We start from the raw sequence: 16,757 nt of genomic DNA, 5'->3' as shown, positions 1-16,757 counted from the left end.
CCTAGTGAGCCACAGTGCCGGCCACCACTGCTATTATTAAGTCAGGCAGACTTGGGTTCAAATCTTAGCTCTGTTTGGCGCTTGCTCAGGTTTTCTGGGGTCATTTAATGGTTTTAATATTTGTTTCTGAGTTCTCTTGAAAGGATTCCATGAGAATGTTTCAAGCATCTATAAAATCATAGACACTCAACAATTGCTCCTTTCTCTCCCAAGAAGTTGAAATACTTACTTTTACATCTAACATAGTTTTCATTGGCTTTTATTCATGAGCATAAATGTTTGCATGTGAGTTATGAATCTGTGTGGATCTAACATTCCGGGGGCTAGATTTTAAATTTATTTTGTCACTTACAACCTATAATACCTAACAATTTCCTCTTTAACCCCTGATATACCACTAGGCTAATCCTCTGCATGCGGCGCCAGCACCCAGGGTTCTAGTCCCAGTTGGGGCACCAGATTCTGTCCCGGTTGCTCCTCTTCCAGTCCAGCTCTCTGCTGTGGCCCGGGAAGGCAGTGGAGGATGGCCCAAGTGCTTGGGCTCCTGCACCCGCATGGGAGACGGGGAGGAAGCACCTGGCTCCTGGGTTTAGATCGGAGCAGCATGCCGGCTGCAGCGCGCCAGCCATGGCGGCCATTTGGGGGGTGAACCAACGGAAAAAGGAAGACCTTTCTCTCTTTCTCTCTCTCACACTGTCTAACTCTGCCTGTCAAAAAAAAATTTATAATTTATATGGATCATGTAACAGACTAATGAACTGATATCCTGGATTTTGAGGGTTATAATTTGGGTACAAAAGTAATACATGCTTAGTTTAATATTGGTGGATATTTTAAAAACTTTTTTGAAGTGTTGCAGGCAAACATTAAGAAGCAGTGAGTAGTTTATAATAAATGTGAATCTGTGGCTTTAGTGCTGTGTTTTTTTTTTTTTTTTTTTTTTTTTTGTGGTACATGGGAAAAGGGTAGGAGGGGGCTTTCCTGAATGACCTATGATCTGAATGGATTTCAGGTTCTATTCCAATACAAGGAATTCTAGAACCACATAAGCCATACCTGAGGAGATATACAGATAGATTGGAGTGAAGAAATGATAATTCTGCCTGTTGAATGCTGAATATCATGAAAACACAACCCTCCCACTATCTCAACCCACTTACACTCCTGATGTACACTGCTCCCTTATACCAACTCAAATTAAAAAAAGAGATATTTTCTCATTTTCTTCTTTTTTTTCCTCTAAGTTAATTATATGGTGTACAGCAATCTTTGTTCAAATATCCTGTAGCAATTTAAAAAAGAAAGGTTATTTTGGGACAGGCCTTCCCACCATGATCAACTTGGAAGAATGAAAAGCAATGTCTGGTCATTATGAGAAAAAATGAGGGAATGTCAAATCCCAAATGTCATGTTTAGTTTTTTGTTTTATTTTTTTGCAGTTTTGTTTGTTTGTTTTGTTAAACCTTGTTAAGCCTCTGTTCGGTAGCACACAGCATAAAGTCTGTCTTTCAAAGCTCTTTGTAATCTGTTCCTGCTCTACCTGTTTCCAGCCTTTTTTCCCCCCATGTTTAGTCATGCATTCACCTCCTTATTTACTCAGTAGCTGTATTGTGAGCCTACTGTGTGTCAGATATAGTGTCGTGCATTTTCAAAGCTAGAGCATTTGGATTCGCTGGCTAGAAGACATGAATGTGCATGTTCTGATGTTACCATGATTCGGTATTTTTACTATTTTAAGTGTTTGAGAGGTTAAATGCATCTTCTTAAGAATAACATCTTAAAACTAGGTCTTGTGAGACAGGAATTTGGCACTGTGGTTAAGATCCTGCTTGGGTGGCTGGCCCTGTGGCACAATGGGTTAAAGCCCTTGCCTGTAGCATCAGCATCCCATTTGGGAGCTAGTATGAGTCCCGGGTGCTCTGCTTCCGATCTAGCTTTCTCCTAATGTGCCTGAGAAGGCAGTGGAGGATGGCCCTGCACCCAGGTGGGAGACCCAGGAGAAGCTCCTGGCTTCTGGATTCAGAACAGCTCAGCTCTGGTCACTGCGGCCACTTGTGGAGTGAACCAGCCAATGGAAGCCTCTCTGTCTCTATCTCTCTCTGTAACTCTGTCTTTCAAATAAATAAAATAAATCCTGAAAAAAAAAAATAAAAGATCCTTCTTGGTATGCCCATATCCCATATAAAGAGTATCCATGTGAGAGACCTGGAAGAATCTCCTGGTTCCTGGCTTTGGATCAGATAGCTCCAACAATTGTGGCCATTTGGGGAGTGAATCAGCAGATGGAAGATCTCTCTATCTGTCTGCCTTTGCCTCTCTAGCTCTGCCTTTCAAATAAATAAATATTTTTTTTAAAAAAAGAGAACATGCCATTGACTGGGCTTTGTCCTCCACACTATACTTCCCTCTTTCATCAATCCTAGATGTCATGAAGCAAAAACATAATCTGCTTGGTTTTTGTATTTGTACTTCCATTTGCAGAGGATTCAATGAACTAAGTGAGATATGCAAGACTTTGGTATATAAGTTCAGAGTTAAAATTTAGCATTTTGATATTTTGTTTATAATGGAGTTTTTGCACAAATTTCAACTTTTAAAACACTGTACTGTAAGACTAATATTATTTGCCTTGAATTTTTGAGGTTTTGGGCTTCCCCTAAAATTCTGTTTGAAACCCATTGGGTCCTTCTTCTTTATGTATATTATTTATATTTATTTATATATATATATTATATTGACATGGTTGACTACTTGCATAAGAAAAAACATTCAAGTTCAAAAAAATATTTGGAAGAGAAAAGTATTGATTATTTTCATCAAACCCATAGAAGTTAATGTTTTGAGTGTTTACATACAACTTAGATCAGATGGGGCTGTTCTGGGAAGCCAGTCCGTGAAAATAAGTCAGGAGCACCAAAAGGCAAGAGGCACAAGTACCCAGGCTGTATGCTTTCAGCTACTTTACTGCATCCTGTCTTGAAATGACTGTTCTTGTTTCATCTCCAACTCTGTGGCTGCATCTCTGAACTGCATTGTGGCCATGTCATTCTCAAACTCCATCCTTGGAGGGAGGCAGGAGGGGAGGACAGTGGGAAGATCCTCAGATTTTGAAGCCCTTCGTACCCAGAGCAGTACTACCATATCCATCCTGCATATTGGCAATCTGCTAATGAGTTTATTTGAGAACAAAATATTCCTCAGCTAAAAATTACAGTTTGAAAATCACTGGACTAGATGATAATTAAAGATCTCTGCTAACTCACAATTTTGAGTTTGCCTATTTCTAATGAATCGATTTCTGCTGATTGACCCACATCTTGACCTGCCCCCTTGCAAAGGGTGCTGTATGCCTTGGGGAGACCACTGGCTTTGTGGCCTTTGGTGTATCTAGCTGTAATAAATATCACCAGATTTTCTTTGGACGTAATTACAGTTCCAGGAGTGATAATAGAGAGAGAATGGTAGCTATGTGGTAGTAATGCCTTGTAAATTTTTCATCCTATATTGAAGTTCAGGAAGAATATGTTAGAGCAACAAGTTCTATTTATTTTTATTTTATTTTAAATTTCTGTTAATGTATTTAACATACATAAAATTAACTTAGCCAATATCTTTTATTTATTTATTAGACAGGTAGAGTTATAGACAGTGAGAGACAGAAAGAAAGGTCTTCCTTTTCCGTTGGTTCACTCCCCAAATAGCTGCTACAGCCAGCGCTGTGCCAGTCCGAAGCCAGGAGCCAGGTGCTTCCTCCTGGTCTCCCATGCGGGTGCAGGGGCCCAAGCACTTGGGCCATCCTCCACTGCCTTCCCGGGCCACAGCAGAGAGCTGGACTGGAAGAGGAGCAACTGGGACTAGTACCCGGCGCCCATATGGGATGCTGGCGCCGCCGCAGGTGGAGGATTAGCCAAGTGAGCCACGGCGCTGGCCTGCCAATATCTTATATTAGTCTGTTAGTATCATACTAGTTATAATTTATAAAAATAAATATTCATATGTAGGAGATGTGTGCAGAGTTTTTGTATTTGGTGCATGTAATTTCTTTTAAAATTACTTAAAATTATTTTATTTTTACTTTATTTGAAAGACATAGAGATAGAGATGGACAGATAGAGAGAGGGATCTTTCATCTGCTGGTTCACTTCCCGAATGCCTGTAGCAGTCAAGGCGTGGGCCAAGTAAAACCAGTACCCTGGCGCCAGGAGCCAGCTGGAATTCAACCTAAATCTCTGATATGGGTAACAAGGGCTCAAGTATTTGAGCCATCATTTGCTGCCTCTAAGATAAACATCACCACAAAGCTGAATCACAGGTCGGTGAATCAGGACCCCAACTAGACACTCCAATATGGAATACAGTACACCCAAGTGGTGTACTAACTGCTGCTCCAAATACTTCCCCCTTGCCACTGTTCTTGAAACTTTTTAAGGAATTACTGCATTTTTGTTAGTAAAATTTTTTTCAAATACAGAGACAGACAGAGAGGGAGAGAGCTATTGTTGAAGAGAGGGAGAGACAGAAAGAAGGAGAGAGAGATCAATCTTTCATCTGCTGGTTTACTCCCCAAATGATTGCAACAGCTCAGGGCTGGGTCAGCAGATGTCAGGAGCCTGGAGCTCTATTTCAGGTCTCCCATGTAGGTGTAGAGGCCCAAGCACTTGGAACATGTTGCACTGCCCTCCTAGGTGCATTAGTAGGGAGCTGGATCAGAAGTGGAGGAGCCAGGGACTCAAACCAGTGTCCATATGGGATGCCAATGTGACAGGCAGTGGTCAAACCCACTGTGCCACCTGCCAGCCCCAGTAAAATATTTTGATAACTAATAAATAGTGGAGATTCTCTCAGTCTCTTAACTTCAGAACATTTGTGTTTAATATATCCCTGGTAGATCTAAAACTTGCTGTATATGAATAATCAAAAGTTGGGATAGAAATGCTATTTTCAAAGTCTGTTGCTTAATAATATAAAATTCAAATGTAATAATTGCAAAGAAGTGGATAGGAAAAAATAACTATTTCATTTTTCCTTTCCTTTTTTGGTTCTATTGCAAATGGGCAAGGATAAGTGGAAATTCATGAAGGAAAAAATTAATCATGGAAAGGGTACAAAAATTAAAAATATTTTTTTAAAAAACATTCATTTTAAAGATGCAAATATCAATGTTTAGTCTAATTAACTGATTATACTGGATTACCATTTGTAATTTCTACTAGATCTTTGTTAGGAGTTGTAAGCAAAAGACTGAAAGAATTAGAACTATGAAACTTTTTCTTAATCTTTGTTTTTAGAAGTGCAAAGTCAATTTTAAATTTTATAAATTTTTAAAACTGTTTCTTATATGATTATTCATTTATTTTTCTCTTCCTCTTTCAATTCCTTATATTCAGTCTGCAGTTATAGGATCCAATCAAACAGAAATAATCCCAGATTAAGAGTGAGAGGAAGAACATAAAATCATATGGGAAACTGAGTATAGGAACAAGATTAAAAGTTGTCTGCTTTGATCTTAAAATTCTTCTAAGGTGATAAAGCATGCACCCAGACAACTGTAAGTCTGCAAAGCACCTCATGCACCTTGGCATTCAACAGATATTTATCACATTACTCCTACCATCTGTGAAACACTGTGCTAGGGACAAGTTGAGTGAGTCATATGCCCTCAAAAAGTTTTTTTTTTTAAAGGTGAGGCAGGAAGGCAGACACTAATGAGAACTTTATAATGCACTTGATAATTGCAATCAGGGAGATATATCACTGTTTTAGAATGCAGAGAAGGGTATCTACTTAGCTCAAGATGGGTAGAGAAGGATTCTGTGAAAGGACTACACAAGTTGACCCAGAGTACCTGAATGGATGTTACTGAGGTGATGCGGAGGGTGTTGAACAGGGCAAAGAAATTCAGCCACACGGATGATACAAAGCATAAGGATTTCATTGCCTGCGTGTGACCACAGGGCACTAGGATTTGTACAGGTGAGACATGAGTCAAAAGGAAGGTAGAATGTGGTCAGCTCCCGGAGGGCACCATGTACCACATGAAAGGACTTGGACTTGACCTGTAGTTGATGCGTATGCTGAAGATTAATCTCCTGAGGAGATTTATATTGAAATAATTCCAGGGCTGGCACTGTGGCATAGCGAGTAAAAGCCGCCACCTGCAGTGCCAGCATCCCATGTGGGAGCATGTTCAAGTCCTGGTTGCTTCACTTCTGATCCAGCTCTCTGCTGTGACCTGGGAAAACAGCAGAAGGTGGCCCAAGTTCTTGGGCCCCTGTGCCTGTGTGGGAGACCCAGAAGAAGCTCCTGGCTCCTGACTTCAGATCAGCTCAACTCCAGCTGTTGCAGCCTTCAGGGTGGAGAGTGAACCAGCGGATAGAAGACCTCTCTTTCTCTGCTTCTGCTTCTCTGTCACTATGCCTTTCAAATAGACAACTTTTTTTTTTTTTTTTAAAGAAAGAATTCCAACTGACATCTCTGTAAAGAATGTATTTGTAAGAAGCAAGAATGTGTGCAAGAAAGTCATTTAGGAAAATGTTGCAGTAGTAGAATGACTAGAAGGCTGAACTAGTGCAGTTGGAATCTGGTAGAGTGAATCTGAAAAGTGCCTTAACCACTATGAGTGCTTAATGTGAATACTGATGACTCATACTCCTGTTATTTTCCACTTTTCTTTTTATTTGAAGATTTATTTTTATTTTTGTAAAAGATTTTACTTATTTATTTGAGAGATAGAGTTACAGACAGTGAGAGGGAGAGACAGAGAGAAAGGTCTTCCACCTGCTGTTTCACTTCCCAAATGGTTGCAACAGCTGGAGCTGTGCCAATCCAAAGCCAGGAGCCAAGAGCTTCTTCTGGGTCTTCAACAAGGGTGCAGGGGTCCAAGGACTTGGACCATCCTCCACTTCTTTCTCAGGCCACAGCAGAGAGCTGGATCAGAAAAGGAGCAGCTGGGACTAGAAATGGCGCCTATATGGTATGCTGGCATGACAAGCATTGGATTAACCCACTGGGCCACAGCGCCAGCCCTGAAGATTTATTTTTTAATTCGTCTGAAAAGTAGAGTGACAGAGAGAGGAGGGGAGATCTTCCATCCATTGGTTCACTCCCCAAATGGCCACAACAGCCAGGTCTGGGCCAAAACAAGGCCAAGAATCAGGAACTCTATTCTAGCCTCCTTGTGGGTAACAGGGGCCTCTCTCTGCTACCTTCCCAGGAAGAAGGTAGAATTATCAAGAAGCTGGATTGGGGGATTGGAATTGGCACTCCCATACCAGATGCTATTGTTGCAAGCAGTGGCTTAACCTACTGAGCCACAATGCCAGCCCTATGTTCACTCAAGAAATGTCAGGTACTAAGCTCCAAGATAATAGGGCTCATTCTGTGGACAGGAATTATACTTATGCAGTTTATTTTGATTTCTAAAAGCACATTGGTGAGATTCCTTCTACATGGTCCCCAAGTGGATGCCAGGACATTTAATGAAAGTGCAAAAGATTCTCTGCTTATAAAGTCACAGCTTAAAAATGATGTCTTTACAGTCCCCTAAAGGTGCATTCATGCCAAGTACTTTCTTACTGACATTTTTCTGTGCCCACAAATGTTAGCTGTAACAATCCATTTTTGTTATATTGTCTTTTTCTCAATTTACCATTTATTCCTAATAGCACTTATGCAATAATCATCCAACTGTATATTATGGCTGGTGATCTTAGGTGCTAATGTCTGATTTTTTTAAAGATTTATTTATTTGCTTGAAAATCAGAGTTACACAGAGAGAGAAGGGGAGACAGAGACAGAGAGATATCTTCCATTTGCTGGTTCACTCCCCAGATGGCTGCAATGGCCAGAGCTGCGCAATCTGAAGCCAGGAGCCAGAAGCTTCTCCTGGGTCTCCCACATGGGTGCAGGGGCCTAAGGACTTGGACCATCTTCTACTGCTTCCCCAGGCCATAGCAGAGAGCTGGATCAGAAGTGGAGCGGCCAGGACTCCAACCGGTGCCTACATGGGATGCCAGCACTGCGGGTGGTGGCTTTACCTGCTACACCACAGCGCCGGCCCCTGATTTTTTTTTTTTTTAAGACTTATTTATTTATTTGAGAGGCAGAGGCAGAGATGGAGACAGAGAGAGAGGTCTTCCATCTGCTGGTTCACTCCCCAGATGGTTGCAATGCTGGAGCTACGCCAATCCGAAGCCAGGAGCCAGGAGCTTCTTCCGGGTCTCCCGTGTGGGTGCAGGAACCCAAGGACCTGGGCCATCCTCCACTGCTTTCCCATGCCATAGCAGAGAGCTGGATTGGAAGTGAAGCAGCCGGTTCTCAAACTGGCACCCATATAGGATGCTGGCACTGAAAGCAATGGGTTTACCCACTACATACAGAGCGAGCCCCTTTTATCTGATGTTTTTTATGAAGAAAGTTGGTTAAATTGTGGTATTTACCAATATTAGCTTAATTTCAAAAAGCAAAAATATGTAAAATTTGATGATCTAACTGGATTGTAACCTTTTCTGATTCTTCACATTTTTTTTATTCGCAGGAAAGAGAGCTTATCAGAGTTTCTTCATAAACTTGTGTTAGAAATAACATCGTACTTTAATCAGAGATTTGTAAGTATCCTTATCGTTTTTATTTATTTTATGAAAGAAATAGCTCTCAGTAAAATACTTCACAGGATATCCCTGTACAATCCCAGCTGGCATGGAATATTTGAAAATTCTGCATTTCTCAATAAATCAAACAAGAAACCACAACCTCAATCAGAAAACCTTCATAAAATCCATCTATAGCTTGTAAATACTTATTTGACGGGTTATCTTTCATGTCATTTTCATTATCTTTTTTCCTTTGTGAAAATAGGTGCTTCTACGTATTTCAGAATATTTGTACCATCAATGGGAAGGAAGAAACAAAGGGTAGGGCATGAACACAGGAGTGTTATGAATTTGTGTTCTGTTAAAGGTTTTATGGCTTTGTACTGCTTTGTGTAGTATTTTCTACTAACACTTTTAGTGATTTAAAAAAATCACAGCTAAGGTTATATACCTAAGATCAATTCAGTTTCATCATATTTAGGAAATGTCTTTTATCAGGGGCTGGAAATACTGATACAATGCCTCAGAACACTTAACAAATACATACTTTATTGAGTGAATTTAGAGGAATCAGTAAGGGAAAAAACAAAAACAAAAAACTTGTTTTAAAAATGTATTTCCAGTGATAACATTTTATATTTAATTCCCTGAAAGAAAACTTCCTGGGCTATTGAAGTTCCATTAGAACGCTAAAGCAGATTAGCAGCATTTTGAGTTTAAGAGCACTGAGTTAAGGTCCCGGGTTTAAAGGCAGATCAGGAAAGCAAATTCAAGTAACTAAATTCTGGAGCTGAGTGGGCTCTTCACTTGCTGTATGAGCCCTTCAGCTGCATACTTCTAGGTTTCTCAACTGTAAATATTTTTGTTGAAAGCTTGATGACTAGAAATGATGACTAGCTCAGGTCATTTTATGATTCTGGGAGATTCCTGAAACAGTATTGCTTGGTAGTTCAGTCATTTTTTCTTGGTTAATCTATGATGATTATAATGACGTTATTAACATTTGTGTAGTAGCTAATAAAATCAGCTAACAGGAACTGATATATATATATTTCCAATTTGCTCCATCAGATAAGATATCTCAACAAATTATTTAATTAAAAGATGTGCTAAACTCTTAACTACATATTTTATGTCAATATAGCTTATTTACTAGGTATATGAAATTAGTTTTCAGTTACAGGGCATACAATTATTAATCTTATGATCATGGGCAAGTTACCTGAAGTCTTAAATACTTTATTTGTTAATTAAATGAGGATAATAATTCTTATATCATAGATTTGTTATGGAAATTAAATAAAATGATAAACGAATGCAATGTAAGTAATTAATGGAATAAGCCTATCTTTATTGTTTTGTAGACCTGGAGGTTTTATCCACATAAAGATTTTGTTTCTCAGTTTATATAAGCTATTTTATGGATGAAGTCAGTATTTATAAAAATCACTAAAAGAACTGTTAAAATGTATTCTACTCCATAATTCCAGTTGTTTTTAACAAGCAACTTAAATAATTCACACAAAAGGCAATTATTCGGGACACATACATTTTCCTCTAATAATGGTCTCCAAACTAGATGATTATAAAAACCAAGTGCATCTTTGAAAAAAAAAATTATAAGTGTTCTGATTTGGCAGATCTAGAGCGAAGCCTTGCAACTTGAGTTTTCAAAGAATTGCCTTGCTGAGTTTGGTGTTTGAAAACCACTGCTTTACAGCTTCTCTGTGCCCTTAACATTTTCCTGATGAAGTGATTTGGCTGTGCTTTGCATATGTGGATGAGGGCATTGAGTTACGCGTATGTGCTTTAGCTAGTCCAGATCAAGTTGTGCGAAGGAAAAGGATGAGTTTGGGCATCTATATCACATACATTAACATTGACCTTCTTCTCACTCTTGGTTGTATAGCTGCTAACTAAATTTATGTGTCAACCCCTTAAGAGGCAGATTTTCTTAGCCAGAAAAGAATATTGTAGGTTTTCTAGTTCAAACCTGTTATTTCAAAGAGGATTGTAGACTCAGAAATTTGTCCAAGACCACAAGATAAAACAAGGAATAACAATTGGATTGTTGCTCCATGCTCAGTTCCATTTCCATCATAATTAGATGACATTTTCCATTTCAGTTACATGTAACACCTTGAAACCAACCTCTCTCTAGCTGACTGTAGGTTTCAGAGCCTGCAGAAAGTACTCTGTGAGTCATCTTACCTGTCTAGCTGTTTGAAAGGGCAAGTGTCTTCCTTTCCAACTCTAGTTTTTCATCCTGAAGAAAAAGAAGCAAGCAAGCAGGCAGTCTGCTGAGGGGTTAGCAGTACCAGCAGCCGCAGCTGTTCTAGTTTTTCTGTCTTCTGCATTGCCTTCTTGACTCTTTACCTTGGTCAGAACCATGCCTGCTCTCAAACTCCATACCTTTATCTTGCAGAGTCATTCTCATTTTAGTCTGTCTTATGTTTGCATCATTTTTTTCCTGGGCATTCCTTACATCACTTCAATTGTCCTTATTTGGACACTGTTTGGCTCTGTTGTGACATAAAATATTACTTTTGGCTCTGTTGTGCCAATAAATATTACTTTATCCCAAGGACAATCCTAGGTATACACAATGTAAAATATATCCAGTATAGTCTTAGTTGCAGAAGAATTCACAGTATCATGAGGAAGGAGACTGGCGTGATAAATGTTGAGGAATGCATTAGTGAGTTTCACAAGAGCACAAGGGCTGTAGCATCCACTTGCTAGGAAAGTCAAAGAACACTGTGGAGAGTAGGTCTTACTGGTTAGTTTTAGGGACAAAAATGATAGCCATTGTATAAATATACAACATATTGAAACCACCTGAAGACAATAGTGTTAATAAGACTTATCACAGCAAACTCAAATTAATGAGATAGTTGTTGCTGTCATGGGGAGGGGCACCACAACACATGGCAAGAGACCTGCACCATCTTCTCATACCACCACCTCCATCCTGTGTGAACCTAGGCAATCTTAGGATATAGGCCTGACCATTCCCCCTTTCAGTTCACTGAGATAATAAAATAAAAGGCTACTTTAATTTTTCATGGGAAATAGAATTTAAATATGTTTATTTTAGAGTAAACATTTTTGAAATTCATGCATTCAAGGGGTCTTCAAAAACTTCATGAAAAATGTATATTCTAAAAACATGACTGTGCATGGATTTCAATTTTTTTGCACCAAAATAAACTTATCTTTAAATTCCATACACTTTAAAAACATCTAATTAATTTATTTGAGAGACAGAGAAAGAAACAGAAGAGAGAGAGAGCTTTCATTTGCTTGTTCATTCCCCAAATGCACACAATAGCTAGGATAAGAACCAGGAGCCAGGAACTCAGTTGAGGTCGCCCAAACAAGTGGAAGGAACCTAATTACATGAGCCATTACCATTGCTTCCCACTGTCTGCATTGGCAAGAAACTGGAGTCAGAAAGCCAGAGCTGAGAATTTAACCAAGGTATTCCAATGTGAGATGTGGGCATCCACTCTGCTAAATGCCTACTCCTTTTCCAGGGACTTTTTGCATGACCTTTGTGCATGTTATAGACTGTTATACACACTTGACATACAGTCAGATGAAGGAATGAAGAACTCATAATTCACAGGTAAAGAGCTAAGGCCTCAGCTTGAGTAGTGGTGACTCGGTGGAGGAGCTGTATATATCAGTGGCCTAAATCTGGAGGTGAAAGGAAACAGACTATGAGTTACAGATCCTTAATGGGGAGCAGTTTCTTTCAACTGCTGGACCAGAGGCAGGGAGGGCAACAAGAAATAAAAAAATGAAGGGAAGTAAGGAGAAGATAGATCATGAAGGGTATTGTAAGCCATCCTTAGAATGGGGCGAGTTTGTCCTGGTGTAAAGGATGATGATAGCTGAGGTGGCTAAGATTTGCTCGATTAGTGTCAAGAATGGACTGGGCCGGCGCCGCGGCTCACTAGGCTAATCCTCCGCCTAGCGGCGCCGGCACACCGGGTTCTAGTCCCGGTCGGGGCACCGGATTCTGTCCCGGTTGCCCCTCTTCCAGGCCAGCCCTCTGCTGTGGCCCGGGAGTGCAGTGGAGGATGGCCCAGGTGCTTGGGCCCTGCACCCCATGGGAGACCAGGAAAAGCACCTGGCTCCTGGCTCCTGCCATCGGATCAGCGCGGTGCGCCGGCCACATCGCGCTGGCCGCGGCGGCCATTGGAGGGTGAACCAACGGCAAAGGAAGACCTTTCTCTCTGTCTCTCTCTCACACTGTCCACTCTGCCTGTCAAAAAAAAAAATAAAAAAAAATAAAAAAAAAAATAAAAAAAAAAAAAAGAATGGACTGAAGGGTAACACAACAGAGAAAAGATGAATCAGTGAAGAGAGTAATCCAAGCCAGAGAGATTAGTGATCTTTACTAGAGTAATTTTTTTAAATTTTAAGACTATGCAAATTTATTTTATAGGCCTATAAGTCAGAAACCTTGCATGGTTGTTATGAGGCTAAAATAAGGTTATCTGCAGTGCTGTCAGCCTCTATAAATTGGAAAAGTGAAGGAAATAAATTATCCACTGGAGCCTCCAGAATGGATGCAAACTAGGGTGTTGAAAGAAGATGAAGAGAACAGTCTGTTGGTTAAAGATCTGTTTAGAGACTAGAGTTTATGACTTGATGTATGTGAAGGAGTGTGAGGAAGAATGTGAGGGAGGGGGATGCCTCCTGGATTTTTGGATTTATGCAACTGGGTGGATTACAATTCACTGAAAAAGAAAATCTAGGCGGAGGAACAGATTTCAAAAAGGGATGAAGCTCTCTAGGAGTAGGGAATGAAATCAGCTGACCTGTCCTCTTGCTCTTTATTATTAACGGGCCTTTCACAGGCTGAGAATAGTACATACACTGTCTTGCTTACTCTTCTAACCTGTTCAACATATTATTTTGTGAACTCTAAAGATGTGGAAGTTGAGGTTCAGAGAACGTAGAGTGCCTTGCATAAGGTGTCTTATTTAATGAGTAATTACTGAAGCCAAAAGTTCACACCAGAGTTCTAATCCATGTGTGTTTCATTCCAAAGCACATGTACCTTACATATAGTGCCGTGAAAATAGGTCAATTGCAGAACATAAATAACTTGAGATTTATGTATTTCTGAATATAATTCATAAAGTCATATAATTCTAAGTCTCCATCATCTCCCACTTTGAATTCTGCTTTTCTTGTTTTCTAATATATTGCAGCCAAAGTCACCTTTCTAAAATTCGATTTTTATTATCAATTAAATCTTTCAGTTACTTCTCATTTCTACTAGGACAGATTAAATCCCTATTATCTGTGAATGATGTGGTCCCTGTTAACTGACCCTCTTCATCTTGTGCCATATTCTCCCTTCCTCACTGTGCTCTGGCCACATTGGCCTTACTTCAGTTGGTGAAAAGGGTTCAGTTTTTCTTTTTGGCATGAAATACTTCTTTTCCAATTTCTATGCCAGCTAGCAACTTCCTTCCTACATATCTTCCTGTCTTGAGAACACTTTGTAATTTTTCATATAAGATTTATCAGTAATCATATGAGTTTTTATTGATTGTTCTTATAATATTTTTATTAATCATTAGATTCCATAAAGCAATTATAAAACTGTTTAGCTAGACATATCATTAGTGCACAGTAGATATTTTCCAGGAAATTAATAAATTCATAAATGAAATGATTCTGGATTAACCAATTTATATTTGATAATTTTTTGGTAGATTACTATTTGAAATTAAAAATAAAAAGAACATCTTGTTTACTCCTATAAATTGGATTTCAGTCATATGCAATATTGTTTTTTAATACCCAAGTGATATAAGATTTCCCCTGGTATTATATTATAATTGCTTTTCCCTTTCTGAAGTCAGTTTTCTTTTGCTCAATAAATGAAACATCATAGGGATAATTACAAAATTGACATTTTTGGATTAGGCCAATTAAACCAAAGCAATTAAAACTTGGAAATGGCAACTATAAAACAACAATATATTACCATTCAGTGTACTAGTGAAGGATGGGAATGTATCATAATTTGTTTTTAAAAATGTCACATCTTTATTGCATTTGCTAATTAAATGAGGCTTTCTCATCCCTGTCCCACTGAAAATAATACAGAATTTTAGAATCAGTGTATCTGTCAGGGTTCTCTAGAGGACAGATTCAATAGAACACATAGAGATATACAAGAGGGGATTTATTAGGGGAATTGAATCACCTGATTATGCAGGCTGAGCAGTCCCTGACAGGCAGGCTACCAGCTGGGACTCTGGGGTGCCAGTAGCATGACTCAGTCCGAAGTCTAAAGGCCCTACAATGGAGGAAGCTAATAAAGTAATTCTCAGTCTGAGACCAAAGGGCTTAGAAACAGAGAGGCTGTTGGTGTAATACCTGTAGTTCCAAGGTTGGGGGAAGTGGGGTTCTGTTGACCAAGGAAAGGCAAGAAAGAGTGTATTCTGGATCTGGGAGATCAATTAATACATTCAACTCTTCACTGTTTTTTGCTGTCTCTGGACCCCCAGCCAATTCGACGGTACCCACCCACATTGAGGTTGACTCTTCCCACCTGCTCCCTTCAGACTCACTGTCTGCTCTGGAAGCACCCTCACAGTCACACTCAGAGTGATGCTTTATCTGGTTTTTACCTGGTTTTTATTCAGTCATAGTGACACCTAAAACTAACCATCACAAAGGATGTTTTATTTCTTCTCTCAAGAATGACTCTCTATAACTTTTCCTTACAAGAGAACAGAAGAAGCTTTGATAAGCCCTGGGAAAGAATGCCACTAATGTGTTAGACTGTAGTTCTCAAGTGGTGGCAGGCTCTCAGTGCTCAGAATAGACTCCCAGCAATCTGACCTTAACAATTGATAGGACTGCAGGATGGACGCCAGTTCGAGAGGTGTGTTGCTGAGACTACCTAGAGTTGTGTGCTGAATGTTGACAATATTTAAGAGCCAAATGTGAGGAATAAAAAGCTAATAAACAATTCTTTAAGCTTGAATCGTCTATAATTCTAACAGGAAGAAATGGGAATTAAAGCTACATGGAGGAAAGCATGTGAGTTAGACCTTAAAGTTATGGCTCTTGTAAGCGACACAATACTGGCCAATAGAATAATGATTTATGATATAGGCCAGTGTTTGCCAACATGAGCATCCTGATGTCTTAAAATTCTACAGAGTTATTAGAGGGGTCCACAAAACCATGTATTTATGTCTAGATATTTTCACCCTTATATAGTACCCTTTTTCAACTGTATGCATTATTATAAAAATATGAATTTCTTTAAAGCTTTTAATGTATAAAAGTACTTTTTCTTCTGTTACTTATTTTCTCAATCATCAGATCATCTAAAAAATTTGGATTGTTCAAACTTAAGGGGTCATCTTGCTATTACAGATAAATAAACATAATTGTAGCTCCTGTATTCCAGTATGTACAATCTTATTTTTTTTAAATTACCCACATTGGGTATTTCTGAAAGTCCTCAGTTCCATGAATCTGTCCAGGGGGCAGCCCATTACTTTTTTTAAAAAAAATACATTTATTTATCTGAAATTCAGAGTGACAGAGAGGCAGAGGCAGAGAGAAGAGAGGTAGAGGTCTTCCATCCGCTGGTTCATTCTCCAATTGGCGGCAATAGCCAGAGCTGCGCCGATCTGGAGCCAGGAGCCAGGAGCTTCCTCTGGGTCTCCCAGAGACCCAAGGACCTGGGCCATCTTCTACTGCTTTCCCCGGCCATAGCAGAGACCCAGATCGGAAGTGGAGCAGTCGGGACTTGAACTGGTGCCCATGTGGGATGCCAGCACTGCAAATGGCAGCTTTACCTGCTATGCCACTGTGTCGGCCCCAGCCCATTACTTTTGATTTGCTGCTCTGGTCTCTGTTCACCACATCCTACTGCCTTATGAAGCTTTTTGATGCTGGTGCATCAAGTTTACATCATTTTAGGATTGCCATAGTGTTCTCATTTTATGGCCCAAAGCATAGATATCACTTGGACCTTTATGGTTCATCATAGACTTTACCAAAGCCTTGAAGATAACAGGACAGAATTACAGTGCAGAAAATATAGAATTGGATACTTGGCATCATTACTACCAGAGTTTATTAGTTGTGCCTGTTCTTAGTTATCTCCATTGGTTAGCC

At 39.5% G+C, this 16,757-nt stretch overlaps 1 protein-coding gene across 4 annotated transcripts in view; it reads left to right on the top strand.

Annotated features, from left to right (window-relative positions):
• PKIB (cAMP-dependent protein kinase inhibitor beta) overlaps positions 1–16,757 on the top strand; it is a 96,605-nt gene that overhangs the window by 33,787 nt on the left and 46,061 nt on the right. For 3 of the 4 annotated variants that reach the window (XM_008263451.5, XM_070073643.2, XM_017345342.4), the window contains exon 2: positions 8,537–8,606. The gene's annotated coding sequence lies outside the window, so the exon portion shown is untranslated. Of the gene's footprint in view, positions 1–8,536; positions 8,607–8,856; positions 8,913–16,757 lie in introns of all 4 variants that reach the window. The other variant, XM_070073647.2, reaches the window with a different exon arrangement.

This window comes from Oryctolagus cuniculus, chromosome 5, assembly GCF_051225735.1.
Source record: "Oryctolagus cuniculus isolate XC-2025 breed Fujian yellow rabbit chromosome 5, ASM5122573v1, whole genome shotgun sequence".
NCBI classification, from domain to species: Eukaryota; Metazoa; Chordata; class Mammalia; order Lagomorpha; family Leporidae; genus Oryctolagus; species Oryctolagus cuniculus.
The sequence above is the reverse complement of the archived record's forward strand: the minus strand, read 5'-3'. Positions and strand labels throughout refer to the sequence as shown.